We start from the raw sequence: 7,981 nt of genomic DNA on the forward strand, positions 1-7,981 counted from the left end.
CACCACAGCCCGGCCATCTAATTGGTCTTAAGACCCGCTCAGTAGGAGGGAATTCGTGCCTGGTACTGTAAACCTAGTCAATGGCCTGTGGCTTGTAAACTCATGAACCTAGAGTGGAACCAGCTGCAACCATTTTCCCAAGTCAGTATAAATCTCAACTGTATTCTAAATATTTATCTTATAGCCTCAGGTAAGGGCAGCTCTCACTCCTCATCAAGGAAGCTTCCTTGGCAGAGGTGTAGACCATTATAGAAACCAACAACTGGTGAATTTCAGAGTACTGATCATGAGGTACCCAACCCAGGTGGTATAGCTACAATACAACCTGTGTGTGTGTGTGTGTGTGTGTGTGTGTGTACGCACATGTACATATAGGTAGTAACAATTAAAGAGAGATCATGAGGTAGGGAGGTAGTGGGGGCATTTGAGGAGTTGGAGGGAGGAAAGCAGGTGGAAATGATGTAAATGTCATACTCATGAAGTCCCAAAAGGGAAAACTGCTTCCCTTTGGCTCATCATCCCAGCTATTTTTTTAAAATCCCATCTCTTGAACTTCATGTGTAGCAGATAACTTTTGGTTAGCTCTGCTAACATAGGGGACTCATATGAAGATGATACCACAAATTCACGAAGATCTGCTTCCTCTGTATTGAAAATGTTACAGGTTGCAGAAGCCTTTCTGCCCCACGGGTCTGCTTCCGAGTTCCAACTGTGCATGTGCAGCCACTGCTCAGTGCTGCTTGCTAGTGTGGCTCAGCAATATGTCACACTTACAGATGAAACCTCTGCTCAAGGAGATCAAGAAGTGAAATGTCAGGCTGCGGCAGTGGAACCTGAAGCTGCAAGACGCATCAGATACAAGCCTATTGCAACCTCAAAATAGAGATGTATCCAAAGAAGGGAAAGTCGGAAAAGTTACAGATAGTCATAAAGCATTCTGTGAGCGTGGGTTCAGCAGAAGCAAAGTGGAGGTGTGTAAATGGAGGTTACTCACTCATTTCCCAGTCACCCAGACCTGAATAATCATACAGAAACGATATTAATTACAACACTGTTTGGCCAATGGCTCAAGCGTATTCCTAGCTAGCTCTTATTATCTTGAATTAACCCATTTCTATTAATCTGTGTATCGCCAGGATTCTGGTGTCCTTTTCCTTCAGCAGCTATGTGGCGTCTTCCTGATTTCTGCTTACTCTCTCTATATATCTCTGTTCAGATTTCCTGCCCGACTTTACTGTGCTAAGCCATTGGTCAAAGCAGCTTTATTCTTTAACCAACAAAAGCAACATATATACAAAGGACATCCTTCATCAGAGGTGTTCCTGAAGAGACAGTGGAAAACTCAAAAGGTTAGAAACTACCCCCCAAATTACCACTTTAATCAGTGGAGAAACAACAGCAATGCCATCTCCTGATTCACAACCAAAAAAGAAAAAGAAGAAAAAGGGGAAAACGACAAATGAGGCTTGACACCAAAAAAAAAAAAAAAAAAAAAAAAAAAAAAAAAAAAAAAAGCAAAGCCCGAAGAAAGCCCTGGGGCTCATGAGGAAGCAGAAGATGTTGTGGAGAAGCCAAGTCACAGGGGTGGGGTGGGGTGGGGCAGCTGGCCCCTAGGACTGGCAGGGACTTTTGAGGACCCCTCATTTGCTTCCTTGTCTGACCTCATCACTGAAAACACTCTGAAGACTGCAGAAGAAATGGGCTTCAAGTGCTTGACTGAAATCTAAGAAAGTATCAGGCCACTTCAGGAAGGCAGGGATCTTCTGGTAGCCATGAAAACAGGCAGTGGCAAACCCCTCTCTTTCCTTATTCCCGTGACTGAGCTCACTGTCACGTTGAAGTTCATGCGCAGGGAAGGAACAGGAGTCCTGCTTCTCTCTCCTACCAGAGAACTGGCCATGTAGACCTTTGGCTTTGGGGTTCTTAAGAAACTGATGACACACCATGTTCCCACATATGGGCTGATCGTGGGTGCAGTAACAGGTCTGCTGAAGCCCAGGAGCTCATCAATGACATCAACATCACCATGGCATCAGCATCACCATGGCATCAACATCACCATGGCATCAACATCACCATGGCATCAACATCACCATGGCATCAACATCACCATGGCATCAATATAATCATGGCCACCCTAGGCCTGCTTCTAGACCACATGCAGAATACTCCAGGGTTTATGTACAAGAACCTCCAGGGTCTAGTTATTGATTAGGCTGACTGTATCTTGGATGTTGGATTTGAAGAAGCATTAAAGCAATTTATCAAACTTTTGCCAGTACATCAAGCCATGTTCTTTTCTGCCACACAAACTCCAAAAGTTGAAGACTTCGCAAGAATTTATTTCTCTGAAAAAGAGCTATTGTATGTGGGTGTTGATGACGATAAAGATGTTGTCATGGTGGATGGACTTGAGCAGGGATATGTTGTGTGTCCCTCTGAGAAGAGGTTCCTTCTGCTCTTCACATTCCTTAAGAAGAACCTGAAGGGGGCTGGAGAGATGGCTCAGAGGTTAAGAGCACTGACTGCTCTTCCGGAGGTCCTGAGTTCAATTCCCAGCAACCACGTGGTGGCTCACAACCATCTGTAATGAGATCTGGTGCCCTTTTCTGGCCTGTAGGCAAAACATGGAGGCTGAACACTGTGTACATAATAAATAAATAAAATCGAAGAACCTGAAGAAGAAAGCAGTGGTGTTCTTTTCCTCGTGTATGTCTGTGAAGTACCACTATGAGCTACTGAACTACATTGCTTGCCTGCCTTGGCCATCCATGGAAGGCAAAAGCAAAACAAGCAAGCAACCACGTTCTTCCAGTCCTGTAACACAGATTCAGGGATACTGCTGCGCAGATGTGACAGCCAGAGGGCTGCCCTGAAGTGTACTGGATTGCTCATTATGACCCTCGCAGTGACCCCAAGGAATACATTCGTCATGTGGATAGAACAGCTAGGGGCCTCGGTGGAAGAGGGCCCTGCTCATCCTGTGCCCTGAGGAGTTAGGTTGCCTTCATTACTTGATGTAATTTAAGGTTCCATTGAATCAATTTGATTTTTCCTGGTCTAAAGTTTCTGATGTTCTGTCTCAGCTGGAAAAGCTAATCGAAAAGAACTACTTTCTCCATAAGCCTGCCCAGAAAGCACACACGTCTTACATATGAGCCTACGACTCCCACTCTCTCCAGCAGATCTTCAGTGTGAACAATTGGCCTCAGGTGGCTCTGCCTTTTGGTTTTAAGGTCCTCCTTTCATTGATCTGAACGTGAGCAGCCATGATGGCAAGCTTAACAAGAGAGGAGGTGGCAGTGGATTCGGCTACCAGAAAACAAGGAACGCAGAGAAGTTCAAGATCTTTAAACACATCAGCAAGAGGACAGTGGACTGCAGGCAGTTCTTTCACGGGAGGGAATGGCTTCCCATCGGGACCGACTTTGCCCTAATTTCCCCTTTCTCTTTAAAAAGGGAACTTTTTAAAATCACCTTTAGAATCTTTTTATCTTTACTATGATGATAATATTTTATTTTTAAATACTCCCATAACACAAATCATGTCATTGTTTTTAAAAAAATTAAAAACATGTTACAGTTTATTGTTTAGCTCCCTGATTTTAAGATTTGGTAAAAAATAATGGCATACTTTTTTTTTTTTGGTTTTTCGAAACAGGGGTTCTCTGTAACTTTGATGCCTGTCCTGGAACTAAACTCTGTAGACGAGTCTGGCCTCGAACCCACAGAGATCTGCCTGCTTCTGCCTCCCAAGTGCTGGGATTAAAGGCGTGCGCCACCAACGTCCGGCCGCAATGGTATACTTTTATTGAAACTATGGCCCCACAGTGAAAGTTCTGCAAACTGTCTGAAAAAAGTTCTGAAGGTTGTTGGGTTCATTTGCTTTTCCCTTTCTTTATGCATATTGTACTTTTTTTTGTCATCAGTGGAAGGAAACTTGTCCTAAAGCCCTGGGTCTAGGAATGTGGTGTAGGCAAGAAAAAAAAAAACATAACCAGGCTTAGTGCAGCCTTATAAATTCAACACTCAAGTGATGAAGAAAGGAGGGTCAGGAGTTCAAGGTCATCTTCTGCTACACAGTGAATTCAGTGAATTCGAGTTTCAGGCCAGCCGAGGCTACCTGAGACACCATCTTAACTACCACCCCTTCAAAAACATTGCTGGAGCCCGGTGGTGGTGGCGCACGCCTTTAATCCCAGAACTTGGGAGGCAGAGGCAGGCGGATCTCTGTGAGTTCGAGACCAGCCTGGTCTACAAGAGCTAGTTCCAGGACAGGCACCAAAACCACAAAGAAACCCTGTCTCGAAAAACAAAAAAAAAAACAACAACAAAAAAACAAAACAAAAAAAAACATTGCAGGGAAATTATCTGTGAACGTAACAGGTTTTGTTATGTGTACGTTAATTACATAATCTGCCTGGGCTAAAATGATTGAAATCTTGTAGGAAATTCTTGTCTGGTTTCTTTCCCAACAGTTCTTCTTGTATATATGTGTGTGTGTGTGTGTGTGTGTACATATTTCAAATGATGGTATTTTAATACAAGAAACATAAAATGAGAGCTGGAGCTGGAGAGATGACTCAGTGGTTAAGATCTCTTGTTTCTCTTGCATAGGATCAGGTTTGATTCCCAGTAATGGCAGCTGGCAACCATCCATAGCTCCAGTTTCAGGGGACCTGAAGCCCCCTTCTGACTTTTAAGGGCATCAAGCATGCGCATAGTGCTCATACCTACATGCAGGCAAAATACTCAAACATGTGGAAGAAAATTAAAAAATAAAACAAAAGGACAGGGTTTCTCTGTGGTTTTGGAGCCACGTTTGCATCGCGAGTTTAGTGGCCTGGATTCCATTCTAGGTACCACTGCCACTAATAAATCCAGATGTGCTGTTTTGCTTTGAGACAGAATCTCCTGCCCCCCGCAGCAGTCCAAAAAATCTTTTATGAGGTCCGAAGAAATAAACATTAGTACATGCAGAGAAAAGACCCTTGGCAAATTAGGGGGTGAGCCTTGGGAAGCTAAAGCCAAGCATCTCATTGGACTGGGTTTTTTTTGTTTTGTTTTTAAGCCCCTGGTGTTGTAATTTAAAAACAAAACAAAACAACAACAACAACAAAAAAACCATACCAGAGAAAGATGCCGGCCATGCAACAGAGTTCATGTGGAAGGGTTTTAATTAGGGGAAAGGGAACATAAAAAAGAGGGAAAGGGAGCAGGGAGATGGGGCCTCTGGAGACAGGAGCAGCAGGAGAGAAGAAGGGGGGGCGCGACACAACAACACGGGACAAAGAGACAGAAAAGCAGAAAGGGAGAGAGGGAGAGAGAGGGAGAGAGAGGGGGAGGAACAAACAGACACAAAAGACTGCAATGAGAGGTGGGCAGGACCCATTTTAAAGGGAACAGAACTTAGTGAATGTACAGAGAAGGTGCTCTTAGTGGCTACAGCTGAGGATGTATCCTGTCAGGGCCCCAAGGACAGGCCAGTACACATGCCTGAATACTAATACCTGGAAGGTCTTTGTCCCCAAATTTAGGCTTGGTGAGTTTGAAGAAAAACAGGATGTCCGATTGGCCCACAACCGCTGTGTAAACATGTCCTGATCTGGCCTAGAACTCTTGAGCAGCAGGAGGAAAGCCCGCAGGCCTTTGTTTTAAGTTGTCAGGCTTTTGTCTCAGGTGAGGAGGAAGTCAGCCATCTTTATTAACTAGCCATGGCCCCTCTCCCTATCTGTCTGCCTACTAGAGGGTCTGTGTAACTTCTAGTCCCTCATTCCCTGCTCCAAGAGGTCAGCCTAGCTGCTGTTAGTGGTTTTGGGCACAGACTCCTAACTGCTTCCAAGCTGGCAAATGGGACAATGTAGAAGAGGTAGCAGTTCTAATGCCTCAGAAAAGGGTCAGGGTAAAGGGTTGTGATAAAATGTACCAGATAGCAAAGATGTGGAACATAAGAAAGCTCTGTGAGGCTAATGTGACCTTGGCATGTGATGCGCATGAGACAGCAACTATACCAAACAAAGGGGAGACTGTTAGTACCACTCTGATTCCTAGAAAAACAGCTGGAGCAGTTCTACCCTTATTAGATAGAGCAAGAGAATGGGCAATGAAATCATCCAAGGAAATCTTGGCAGTTTCCGTCACAGGCATTTGCAAGATTGGTGATGTTTTTCTCACCACTGTACTCTACAAGATGCACACCATGGGGTATGCCATTGGTTTGGAATAAGAGCCCAAGGTGCTTTTTACTGGCTAGTGTAAATTCAGAAGTCAGCCACTGGGTCTCTTTGATTACAACCTCATGGGAAACACCGAGATAAAATTAATGAGCAAAATTCTTGAACATTATTATTATCCTAACTCCTGTTTAGTAAGGTGAGGTGTAATTGTGAGGCATGCTATTCTGTGTAGCAGAGTCCTGTAGAAGGATAACGTCAGAGAAACGCTTTTCTCTTTAATCTACACGGACATAAGGTGTGTTTGAACTGTACAATCAGCGATTTGATAGAACAGACTCCCTCAAAAAAGAAAATGCATGAAAACTTGCTAAGTTAGTTACATAGCTGTTCCTTAACAGTAAGAACCTCTGCCTGCATACAGATGTAATGTCTGTTGCTGTGCCTGCATACAGATGAAATGTCTGCTCCTGTGCCCGTGTACAGATGGATGGTCTGCTCCTGTGCCCGTGTACAGATGTAATGTCTGCTCCTGTGCCTGTGTATAGATGTAATGTCTGCTCCTGTGCCCGTGTACAGATGTAATGTCTGCTCCTGTGCCTGTGTATAGATGTAATGTCTGCTCCTGTGCCCGTGTACAGATGTATGGTCTGCTCCTGTGCCCGTGTACAGATGTATGGTCTGCCCCTGTGCCTGTGTACAGATGTAATGTCTGTTCCTGTGCCTGTGTGCAGATGTAATGTCTGCTCCTGTCCCTGTGTACAGATGTAATGTCTGCTCCTGTGCCTGTGTATAGATGTAATGTCTGCTCCTATGCCCGTGTACATATGTATGGTCTGCTCCTGTGCCCGTGTACAGATGTATGGTCTGCTCCTGTGCCCGTGTACAGATGTATGGTCTGTTCCTGTGCCTGTGTACAGATGTAATGTCTGCGCCTGTGCTTGTGTACAGATGTAATATCTGCTCCTGTGCCTGTGTACAGATGTAATGTCTGCTCCTGTGCCTGTGTACAGATGTAATGTCTACTCCTGTGCCTGTATACAGATGTATGGTCTGCTCCTGTGCGTGTGTACAGACGTAATGTCTGCTCCTGTGCCTGTGTACAGATGTAATGTCTGCTCCTGTGCCTGTGTACAGATGTAATGTCTGCTCCTCTGCCTGTGTACAGATGTATGGTCTGTTCCTATGCCTGTGTACAGATGTATGGTCTGCTCCTGTGCCTGTGGACAGATATATGGTCTGCTCCTGTGCCCGTGTACATATGTATGGTCTGCTCCTGTGCCCGTGTACAGATGTATGGTCTGCTCCTGTGCCCGTGTACAGATGTATGGTCTGCTCCTGTGCCTGTGTACAGATGTATGGTCTGCTCCTGTGCCTGTGTACCGATGTATGGTCTGCTAAAGTGCCTGTGTACAGATGTATGGTCTGCTCCTGTGCATGTGTACAGATGTATGGTCTGCTCTTGTGCATGTGTACAGATGTATGGTCTGCTCTTGTGCCTGTGTACAGATGTATGGTCTGCTCCTGTACTTGTGTACCGATGTATGGTCTGCTCCTGTGCATGTGTACAGATGTATGGTCTGCTCTTGTGCCTGTGTACAGATGTAATATCTGTTCCACTACCTCCATACAGATGTAATGTCTGTTGCTGTGCCTGCATACAAATGACATGTCTGCTACTGTGCCCGTGTACAGATGTATGGTCGGCTCCTGTGCCCGTGTACAGATGTAATGTCTGCTTCTGTGCATGTGTACAGATGTAATGTCTGTTCCTGTGCCTGTGTACAGATGTACGGTCTGCTCCTGTG

The 7,981-nt window shown here is 45.0% G+C and overlaps 1 pseudogene; it reads left to right on the top strand.

The window, feature by feature from the left end:
* Window positions 1-761: 761 nt before the first annotated feature.
* On the top strand, window positions 762-5,604 carry LOC142840536 (ATP-dependent RNA helicase DDX18-like; annotated as a pseudogene).
* The last annotated feature ends 2,377 nt before the right edge of the window (window positions 5,605-7,981 follow it).

The sequence above is a fragment of the Microtus pennsylvanicus genome, chromosome X (assembly GCF_037038515.1).
Source record: "Microtus pennsylvanicus isolate mMicPen1 chromosome X, mMicPen1.hap1, whole genome shotgun sequence".
In the NCBI taxonomy this organism is placed as follows: domain Eukaryota; kingdom Metazoa; phylum Chordata; class Mammalia; order Rodentia; family Cricetidae; genus Microtus; species Microtus pennsylvanicus.